Source organism: Sarcophilus harrisii, chromosome 3 (assembly GCF_902635505.1).
Source record: "Sarcophilus harrisii chromosome 3, mSarHar1.11, whole genome shotgun sequence".
NCBI lineage: Eukaryota > Metazoa > Chordata > Mammalia > Dasyuromorphia > Dasyuridae > Sarcophilus > Sarcophilus harrisii.
This window is the reverse complement of record NC_045428.1, coordinates 63,568,205-63,578,823: the sequence shown is the minus strand read 5'-3', so window position 1 is coordinate 63,578,823 and position 10,619 is coordinate 63,568,205. Positions and strand designations below refer to the sequence as shown.

The window sequence follows — 10,619 nt, the reverse complement described above, 5'->3', positions numbered from 1 at the left end:
AGAGAATAAGACTGTCCTGAGAGATGGTTGTGAAGTTTGTGGTCTAACCTGCCTCTCTCTGGGCCCCTTTTCCCCAACGATGGCAACCTTTTCACTTCCTTTAGTTTTCTTGGGCCCTTATATCCAAACAGAATCTTAAGAAATATGACAAATTTAAGCGGCAAATCCAATTGGGGGTGGAGGGAGGGTCCCAGCTGTGATTTGTTGATTCAGGGAACTCAATAAAGAAACTCCAGATAACTGTCCTATGACTAATATAGTCTTACAAAGCACATATAATGTAAATTCTCCCCATGGTGCTTTGTTTATTATTAATAGAGTGTATGTCTTTAGCTAGAGGAATGAGGTTCTAATAGTGAAAATTCAGGAATATTAAAGATAATTACGAAGATAAATATACATGTTTGAGGGTTAAATTTTCCTGTTGCATCTAAAATAATGTCATCTAGATGATTACTTGTCTGCAGTGAAGGACAACTTTTTCAGAAGCCTTTTGCAGATTTTCTATAGACAAGGAGGAAGGTGGTGCTCATTTTGCCCTTAGCTACTGAAGCCCCCTGGCAATCTTACTTCATCTTCAAGAAACCCTCATTTTATTGTCAGATAATCTGATCTTCAAGGCTTTAGGGCACTGGGTTTAGGGCAGGGATGAGGTTGGGCCGTGTTGGGGGAAATTGCAGAGCTTTTTCTAGGCCCAGATAGAATCGCTGGGGCTGGGTACCTCCCAATTCAGGTCACTAGTGAGGTTTTAAGGAACAGCCAGCCAAGTTTGCTCCTCCCTAAGCCTCAGGGTCAGTTTCACCCTCTGGAAAATGTCACAGGAAAACACTTGTCACAGCCCCTCTGATGGTGGGGGATGAGGTGGGGTGCAGATGCAGCCCCTTTCCTTTGGATCTCCTGAGAGCTCCCTTCCACCTGCTCCCATCTCCAGCCCCGGAACGAGGCTTCCTGCTCCGGGTTTCCTACTAAATTCCCCATCTCCCCCCCACCCCCACCCTATTATCAGAACCTATACTGCCTCCCTTTCCATATTCCCAACCCTCTTCCTACCTAACCTCCCCAAGATCTCCCAAAGGGGGGACTTTGCTATTCGCCCACCCTTTATCCTTCAGTCCGACAAATATTTATTCGGCACCTACTATATTAAACGCGCCATAAAGTCCCTGGATGATCTGAGATTAACACCGGCCTCCTTCCCCCACTTCTTCCTCCTGCCACGATGCTGGACTGGGTGCTGTACAAAGCAGGTCAGCGGACACTGGACCTGATCGTTTGAAATAGAAACTTTTGAAGAGACAGCCTAGGCACAAAAGATAGCAGAGATCAGAGAATTACACACAGGAAAACTACCAGAGTTAAATGCAGTGATTGATTCACCAAATTGTACGGGCTCCAGATGCTCCTTAGATTTCACTCCGAGAGCTCCCGAAGCCTTGGGGTCAGCGCTGGAAGCAGGACCCGGGCAGCCAATGCCCTTTCTCAGAGGAGAGGTGGTACCTTTCTCTCCCACGCCTCCTCCTTTGTCAGATTCCCTGCCCAGCCCAGCGTCCTGGACCTTTAAGAGGCTGACGGGCTCACCAGTGCTCACCTCCGCCCCGCAAACGTCCTTCCAGTGGCTGAAACTCGGCCAGCCGCAGGGGCTGGAGCAGCCGCCGGAGAGCAGGCGAGGCAGCCAAGCCGGAGGAGAAAGGCGCGGGCAGCGAGAGCTCAGCCTCGCCGAGGGCTTTCAACCCCCGGACCTGGGGCTATCCCGGCCACGGTAAGAGGACTTGGGGATCTGCCCCGTTTTACTGGGTCGCTCTCACTTCTCCCGAACCTCTGTTCTTCCGCACCCCCAACCCGGCTCTATCCCGTGTGTGACCCATCTGGGGCTCAGCTCCAGAACTCTCCCCCAGGACAGCTCCTTCCAACGGGCCCCTAGGCTATCTCTGACTTATACCCTCCCTCTGCTTTTCCTCCTTTTGTCCCGTCTGTCTTAATCCTCAACAATCTCTTAGCTTCTCTCTCTGGGTCTCTCTCTTTGTTTCTTTCTCCCTCTCTTTTTCTCCGTCTCTCTCCTCTTTCTCTGTTCCTCTCACTCTCCTTTCTCTCTTTCCCCCTCTCCCCCAGTCTTCCTTTCTCCCTCTCTTCTTCTCTGTCTGTCTGTCTGTCTCACTGTCTTTCCGTGTCTTTCTTTCATTGAAAGATGGATGGGTCATTAACAATAATAGATTCAAACAATAATAGGTATAGGTACGTTCTCGTTCTCTCTCTCTCTCTCTCTCTCTCTCTTTCTCTCTCATCTTTGTCTCTCTCTATCCCTTTCTTCTCTGTCTCTGTCTCTGTGTGTGTCCATCTCTATCTTTCTCTCTGAGTTTTTCTTTAGTTAAAAGATGGATGTCATTAACAATAATAGATCCAAACTTTTTTACTAACTAAGGGCTATGATCATTTGCCCCAAAGTTAAACTTAGGATAAAATTCTGAACTCTTGTTTCTTATTCTGATAACAGGGTCAAAAGAGAGTCCTCAGAGTAGAGACTATGGTATTTACATTAAGTACCATGAAATTGTACAAAAATGGCTATTTCATATCTAAGCTTCCTCAAAAAGAATCTGAGACTAATCCGCCTTTTCCCAAATTCTAATATACATCACCTAATTCTATTTTGAACACTGCTGATATATTTAAATCTCCTGACCCATAATTCCTTTCCTATTATAAATCTGAAAGCATCTACGGTAATGAGAATAAAAGCACATCTTTTAAAACATAAACTTGACCATGCAAAGATTTATTTAAGCCTGTAAGTAGTAAGAAGTTGCAATGCATTTAACCAAGATACTCAAGCCTCAGACTACTGTGTGTGGCTTTCAGTTTTTGGCCACTAGTGTACGACAGAGGATCTTTCCCTAAAAGAAAACATCCCAAAACAGGAAATGTGGAAATATTCTGAGGAAAGTTCGCAATGGAATATTTTTGTGGATGCTGGCTAACATGAAGCTAAAGCGATTCATTTTTACTGGTAGATATTTTGAGAGCAATTGATCAGTGAGGTGAGCTGAGGAAATGCTGTTTGCAGACACAGGCATCTTAATGAGACCACATCTTATTTATTATCCTTTATGCTAACCAGAAATCTGTGAAGTCTCTTGGTACTTCATTTGTATTTCTTTTTACATGCTACTTGGTATTTGAGAGTAGCATGTGATCCATCTTTCCAAAGATCAGTCTCTTTATATGCTTGTCCCAGAGCCCCTGGAAGCCCCTAGAACCCTGGAGAATGGGCTCTTAACTTGGGGTTCATGGACCCTCAAGGCTTTTCTTCTAGATTTTGGGGAATCCTCTAGGAACTTAGGTGGAAAAAATTATATCCTCAGTTAGCTTTTAACTGAAATGTAACATTTCCTTTAATTATTTAAAAACATTCTGAGAAAGAGTCCATGGGCTGCACCAGAATGCCCAGGAGTCCAACACCCAAAAAAAGATTAGGAATCTTGATGGTTGTTCTGAAGTCAACTTATACTTGCTCTCAAGCAGATGACTAAATTGTCAATATGAGTATTTATACCTGGGAAATCAGAGCAGCAAAGACTTGATTTTTGTTTTGTTGAATTGTCTAGACTTAAGAAAGGTAAAATGTAATAATGCATATTAAACTTAAAATTGTGTCACAAATATACATATACATATATATATATATATATTTTGAAGAGCCAGTTGCTAAACATTTATTGTCATAGGCTTTTACATAGCACATGCCTTATGCCTGAAATACATTCTCCTATTCTCTCTGTCTTTTGTTCTCTTTCTTGAAGCCCATCTAAGTAGGTAGAAGACACGGGTTCACCACATCTTGACTCTGTGTCCTACTATTTGTTTAACTTTCATTTCTCTGAGCATTAGTTTCACAGTCTAGAGAGGGCATTGGACTACTTTAACCTCATGGATTTGGCCTGTCCTAAGTAACCCAGATCTTATGTATATTTATATCTGAAGTGCCCAACACTAACTATTGCACATAGTAGGCAGTCAATGGCCAGAATGGGAGAGTGGAGAGAATATTACAGCCAGATTTTAGAGCTGCCATGACATGTGATTGGGCTAGTCATTTAATCTCTACATACCCTCAAGCAATTCCATTTGGCTGGAAGTTGGAGTGAAGGTGTGGAACTACAGTCGAAGGAGGAAGCTGCCTCATCAGTAATTACGCTCTGTGTGCTAATAAAATCATGAGTCTGGTATCCATCCCCTATCTCTAAAGAATGGAAAATGTTACTTTAGGAAGCAAAATGAGACTAAAATGGAACGTTTTTCTCTTTCAGAAAATGGAATTATAAACAACATTATGCACAACACAATTAGTTAATCTTACTTTGCAACTATTTACATTTAAATCCATTTCAGTGAACAAAATGTTATAACAACTTTCCAAGTCTTTGAAATCCTCTGCAAGGCTTTGAAATCTTTGTCCCTGAATTTTCATTGACTTTTCTTCTTTTGTGATAGTTAATGGTCATAGCTAGTTGTTCTGCTGTTTATTTCATAAAGGGCTTCCAAATTTTATATTTCCTCATTGCCTCCGTTTCCTCATATATTAAAAATGGGGAGTGGTACTCAATGAACTATCTCTTGAGTTCCTCTCCATACCTAACATTCTATGATTCTATGATCTTAGCCTATGTTCACTTCATTCTCCTGTTTCTTCTGAATCAGGTCAGCTAGAGACCCTGCTTAGAAGCAGGGAGATGGGGAATGTGACCTAAATTCTTCTTTGACTCTCTTGGAGACTCTGTCCTCACCACCCCACCCCCCGGACCTCTGGAATCCCAGCCAAAATCACTATTATCTAAAGGTTGCTGGCAGTCACTCGAGGGCAATCATTTCCCAGGAATTAGCTCAAAGCTACATGATCTGTGGTTGTCAGATGTTGAATCTTGAGCCTACAACTCTGGACCAAGAGTCTTCTCTATTCATGTTTCACATTTCCCTGTTATGGCATAGATCATTCCCTCTGCTCTCCAGGGTCCAGTGAGGAGAAAGGTGGAGCCGAAAAAGGCATGAAGATGGGATGTATTATTGATGCTATAGTGCTTCTTGGTCTTTAGCCATTATCTTCATTTTGGCATTCTGGCTTTGCTGGGAATACAAACTCCCTCACCCCATTACCCCAAATTTAATCTATTCTACTTCAGTTCTAGATTTTTTAACCCCCATTCTCACCCCAGCGATCCCTTAATCCTCAGTCCTTCACTAGCTACTGCTCTGACGCATCTGCTCCAATCCTACCTTAGGCATTAGAAAACTGGCCAGTAGGTAGACTATATTCGAATATCTCCTCCCTCCCCCCAAAATATATATATATATATATATAGTGAGAAAGAGGGGTGCACTGGGAGAAGATGGAAGGGAGAGGAAGAATGGAGGACAGTGTTTTACATTAAAAAGATATGTGTGGAAACTCCAGTTCTTTTGTGGAGAATGTTTTTAAATCCTGTTTCCTACTAGGAAAGAGGGAGATATTGAAGCCAAGTTGAGAAATCCTACCTTAACATTTTGCTTTCTGGCTTGGAAATGCCTGGAATTTAGACAGAGAGTATAGAAATACATCTGAAAATAAAAGGGAAGAAATGAGAGGAGGTGATAAGAAGAAAGGACAAGGGACAAGGAGTGAAAGGAACTGAGTTTTGAAAATAGGTGAAAGGAAGAGGGAATAGGTTGAAATGACAAAATGATGAGGGGAAAGAATGATAGAAAAGGGAAAAGAGGATGAAGTGAAGAGATGAGGGATGGGAAGAAAGAGAAATATAAAAAATATGCAAAGCTATGAGGAGACAAATAAGCATATGCAGGAATTCCCAAAAGTCTTTTTTCATCTTTAATCTACTTAGCTTTAATATGTATGTATGTAATATATGTTTATATTATATGCATGTGTACATATCTATACATTTATATGCAAATTTAAAATATCATCCTTAGTTTCTGCTCTGACCTTTGGTTCCAGATCAGTACTCAACTCTTTCTATTAGCCATTTCAAATTGGATACCTCAAATTCAAAATATCTAAAACAGAACTCATCTTTCTCTTCAAATCTATCTCTTTTGCATATTTCCCTAGTATTACCATTCTTCCAGTCCCAAGTTCTTAATTTCAACATTATCCTCATCTTTCCACTCCTACTTACTTCACAAATCCAAATCAGTTACCAAATCTCCCAGTTTCTACCTCCAAAATATCTCTTCAGTCAAACTACTTTTCTTTCCTACTATAACTACTCTCATGGTACAGGCCATGATCATCTCCAATTCTCACCTAGATTATTTCAATGGCTTGATGAGTAATCGGTCTCTCTGCCTCAAGTCTTTTGATCTCCAGTCCATTCTATACAAACTGATTTTCCTAAAGTAAAATTTTGACTATATCATGCCCCTATTTAATCAACTCCAACGCATTCCTATTATCTTTAGGATAAAATACAGATTTTTTTGGTTTGACTTTAAAAGCTTTTTCTTTACAACTGACCAACCTCATTGTATAATATCTTCCTCTTCCTTTTGCACTTTCCAGCCACGTTACACTCAGCAATCCAGCCAAACTGCCCTCATTTTCTATTACTGAAATGCAACATTCTTTTAATCTGTATGAATCCTAACATAAAGCACTATATATGCCATAGGGTCTAGCACTTAGTAGGATCTTAATAACTATTTGTGATTGATTTATATTTATTGAGGAGGGGGAGAGAAGAGATAAAGGACTTTGAAGAAATAAAAGCTGAAGAAATGGGTTGTAGGAAAGGAAATGACAGAGCCCAAAGCAGGGCAAGGTTATTAAGAAGCTGAAATTTAGAGGGGACTGGCAGGCTTTCCACAAGTAGAAACAACTGAACTTAGCACCCAGTTACAAACAATAAACATTCATATAATAGTACTTTAAAGTTTGTAATATCTTATATATATTTGTGCATCTAATATATATATGTAGATACATATATACATAGGTACAAGTATATACACACATGTGTGTACATACCTATATGTGCACCTATACATATTCACACATGTGTATATATAGGACACACACATGCAAGTATGTGCACACATGTACTGCATTGCACATTTATGTGCATGCACATTTTGCTGGGAACATGACCGGCACCTCGAATATACATGTGCATTCACACACATACATGTTGGTGCATGTGTACATGTGTGTTCATAAATGTCTACATGTATGTGTGTGTGTTTGAGGTGTGAGGTAGGTGCTATTATTATCCCTATTTTATAATTGAAAAAACTAAGGCAATTTAGTTGTTAATTAAGTGACTTGCCCAGAGTCATACAGTTAGTCAGTTATCTTAGGATTTAAATTCAGGTCTTCCTGACTTTAATTAGATTCTAAGCCTAATACTAATCCTTTGTTAAACTAGGAGAGTCATCACCTCCTGATCCCTTTTTCCTAGCCTCCTCTACTCTGCATTTAAGGTGATGGCTGGAGTACGGCATAGCACCAGTAGTCTCTATCTTTTCACATTTAAACTCCTTTATATGAAAATGTTCACTTAGAAGTCCTGTGTGTGTGTGTGTGTGTGTGTGTGTGTGTGTGCTGTCCCCGGTCCTGCTCTACCTGAGCCAAAAAACAATGCTCATTTATGGTTCTAGATAATAGAGAGATATGGAGGAATACAGGAGGATGGAGGGGGAACAGAGAGTTAGGAGATGTTACTGGAAGATAGATGAGAACTGTATGAAGGGTGGTGACTTAGTTGATCAAGACTTGACTTGTTACCATGTGAGGAATGACAAGATAGGAAATGAGACTGTGGGCCAGGAATTTAGGGTCAGGGAGGAGGCCTATGTGGTTACTCCATAGCAATAATAATAATTTATTATCATCATTATTATTATAACAATAATAATAACTACTATCACTACTACTACCACTATTTATGTAGTATTTATTATGAGCCAGGCAGGTGCTAAGTGCTTTCCAAATATTATCTCATTTGATCCTCACAGCAACTTTGGGAGGTAGGAACTATTATGATCCCTATTTTACAAAGGAAACTGAGGCAAATAAATAGCATTTTAAGTACCATAACTGTGACAGTTTTTGATCAATCGCAGTGTTATGTGTGTGAATTGAGTGGGACTAAGAAAAGGAAGAAAGGGGAGTTGGAAGTGGATAAGACAGGTGTCCATCTGGTGAGGGGAGATAGTATGGTGACCTAGATCTATATCCTCTTATTCAGCAGCCAGATAGCCTGGAAAATTGTCTCTGCAGGGACTCCAGCATGAGGAATCTTGAAGAAATGCAGCTGTCAGGGCTCCCCAGGGATAATGAAAAGAAGGCCTGTCACTCCAGGAAAGAAGATTTGTCTCATGGGATTTGCAGCGGAGGGGGAGCCCACTCTTATCTTGAGATACAGACGTTGCTGAGCAGAAGACAATCATATTTTTGTCTCAGGACTGATCCTTTCCCCCATGTAGACTTTCTACCCATCAAAACCCTGTTCTAGATGAAATGAAAGCCACAGATGATTATAGCTTACTTGAACACAGGTAAAATCCTGATATGGAGATAGGGAAGGGTTGCATAGAAAGCCCTGGATTAGGAAAATTTTGACAAGAGAAATCAAAGTTATTTCTTCCAACTGTAAAACAGTAGATACAGTGCCCTGTTCTTGGTCTTCATTTCAGGATCCTTAGTGAGGCTCCAGTGTCCAAGAACAATCCAAGGTTAAATAAAGTGGGTCCCACTTTTCAGACACAAACAACATCTATATCTTGTGCCACAAAAAGGGAATTAAAGTTCAGAGAAGTGGTGTGGTCAGTGCCCAGCCCTCGTGATAATATGTCTGATATGGAGTGAGAAGGGAAGAGAGATCACATCCCAGCTTTGGGGAGAGACCTCTGGCCAGTTCTGGGATCTTTTAAAAACAAGGAAAGAAATCTGTTTTTCTGAAGGATGGGCCATTTGTTTTGCCCTTCCATTTCTAGACAGTTTACACCATTTAGAGGAAATAGGAGACTATCCCTTCTAAAGGGAATGTTCTGAGTTCCAATCCTAGGTATTAGGTACAAGAAATACAACTGGTGAGGTTCTGGGAAGTCAAATACCAAAAAATGAAACAGATCCTACTCAAGGGATTAACATTCTTATAATTATATACAATAAATACTTAAGTATTTAAGTATATAGAATAAAGTATATGGAAGAAATACAAAATAAAGTCAAGTCAGTTAAATTTAAGGTAGTTAGTGAAGCAGGGCAGTAGTAATTTGGGGAGAGGAGAGAAGAAATCAGAAAAAAGCTTTCTGTAGGAGGCAGTTCCTTAAATGTGTATCTTCAAGATAGAGATTCCAGGAGAGAGAGGTGAAGAGGAAGTGCATTTTAGGTGAGGGCTAGTTTGACTGGTTCTTAGACAACCATGGGGAAAATATTATGTACAGTAAGGTTTGAAAGAACCAGAATGTGAAGATCTCCTAATGCTATTTTTCACCCCACCAAACTGGCTCAAATTAATTCTGGGCCCCAAATTCTTTATCTGCTTAGTGAGGCAGTTGTATTGGATGATCCAAGGCACAAGGTTCCAGCTCCAATATTTTATGATTCTCTTTGGCCAGAAAACCAAGAAGAAACAGATAACCCTGAAAAATGAGCTTCAGAGGATTCAGGAATAAAAAATGCTAAAGGGAAAGATTTCAGGATTCTGAAAGGTGTTTACAATAATGAGGGTACTTTGCTGTTCTTCGTCCCCATTTAGGCAGGGCAAGAGGAATGAAGTCTGACTAGAAGTTGCATGACTAATAAGAAATGTTTGGGTGTAAGAAGGCATAAAACACAAAATAAAAGGAACTCTAATGATTGCTTCCTAGACCTTGCTTGATGCCTTTTCTTTTTAAAGCAGTAAAATTTAGGCAAATACAAAATCTTTCCTTTGTTCTCAAGAATGGTTCTTTTTAGATCTGAGTTCAAATCTAGATGCATATTAGCTGTGTGATCCAGGGCAAGTGATTTGATATCATTTTGACTCAATGGTCTCAATTGTAAAATGGGGGAAATAAAAACAACTACTCAAAGGATTACTGTGAGGATCAAATGAGATGACATTTATAAAAAGCACTTAGAACAGTGAAAAAAAAATAAACTACTTTAGCTGCAGAAAATAAGAATAGTTCTTTTTAAATGGTATTTTTAAAAGATAATTGGCTTCTTTCTGCCCTCTGTATTATTCCAGTCTTGTCTGGAAAATATAAAAGAATTTAGGTTAAAAAGGCATTTGATTAGTAGGTCTGGCCCAAGAAAATAACATGTATCTCCTTCTAACTAGGGGCTTAATGGATAAGTACTGAGCCTGAAATTGGGAATACTCATCTTCCTGAGTTCAAATCCACCCTCAGAATGTAATGTGTGACTCTGGGCAACACACTTAAACCCTGTTTGCCTCAGTTGATTTGGAGAAGGAAATGGCAAACCACTCCAGTATTATTGCCAAGAAACCTCAGATGAGGTCATGAATGAACAACAAAACACCTCTCCTTTACAGAGCTGTGAGATTGTAGGGGTGGAACACTACCTATCCTGTTAGATTCAGCTGATATTTCTATGCAGTCATAGAATTAAAGCTTGGAAA

General features: G+C 40.1%; 1 protein-coding gene across 2 annotated transcripts in view; it reads left to right on the top strand.

The window, feature by feature from the left end:
• The first annotated feature begins 1,153 nt into the window (after positions 1 to 1,153).
• Positions 1,154 to 10,619, top strand: part of PLCD4 (phospholipase C delta 4) — a 31,320-nt gene continuing 21,854 nt past the window's right edge. The window contains exon 1 of one of the 2 annotated variants that reach the window (XM_031958048.1): positions 1,154 to 1,759. The gene's annotated coding sequence lies outside the window, so the exon portion shown is untranslated. The remainder of the gene's footprint in view (positions 1,760 to 10,619) is intronic. The other variant, XM_003765932.4, reaches the window with a different exon arrangement.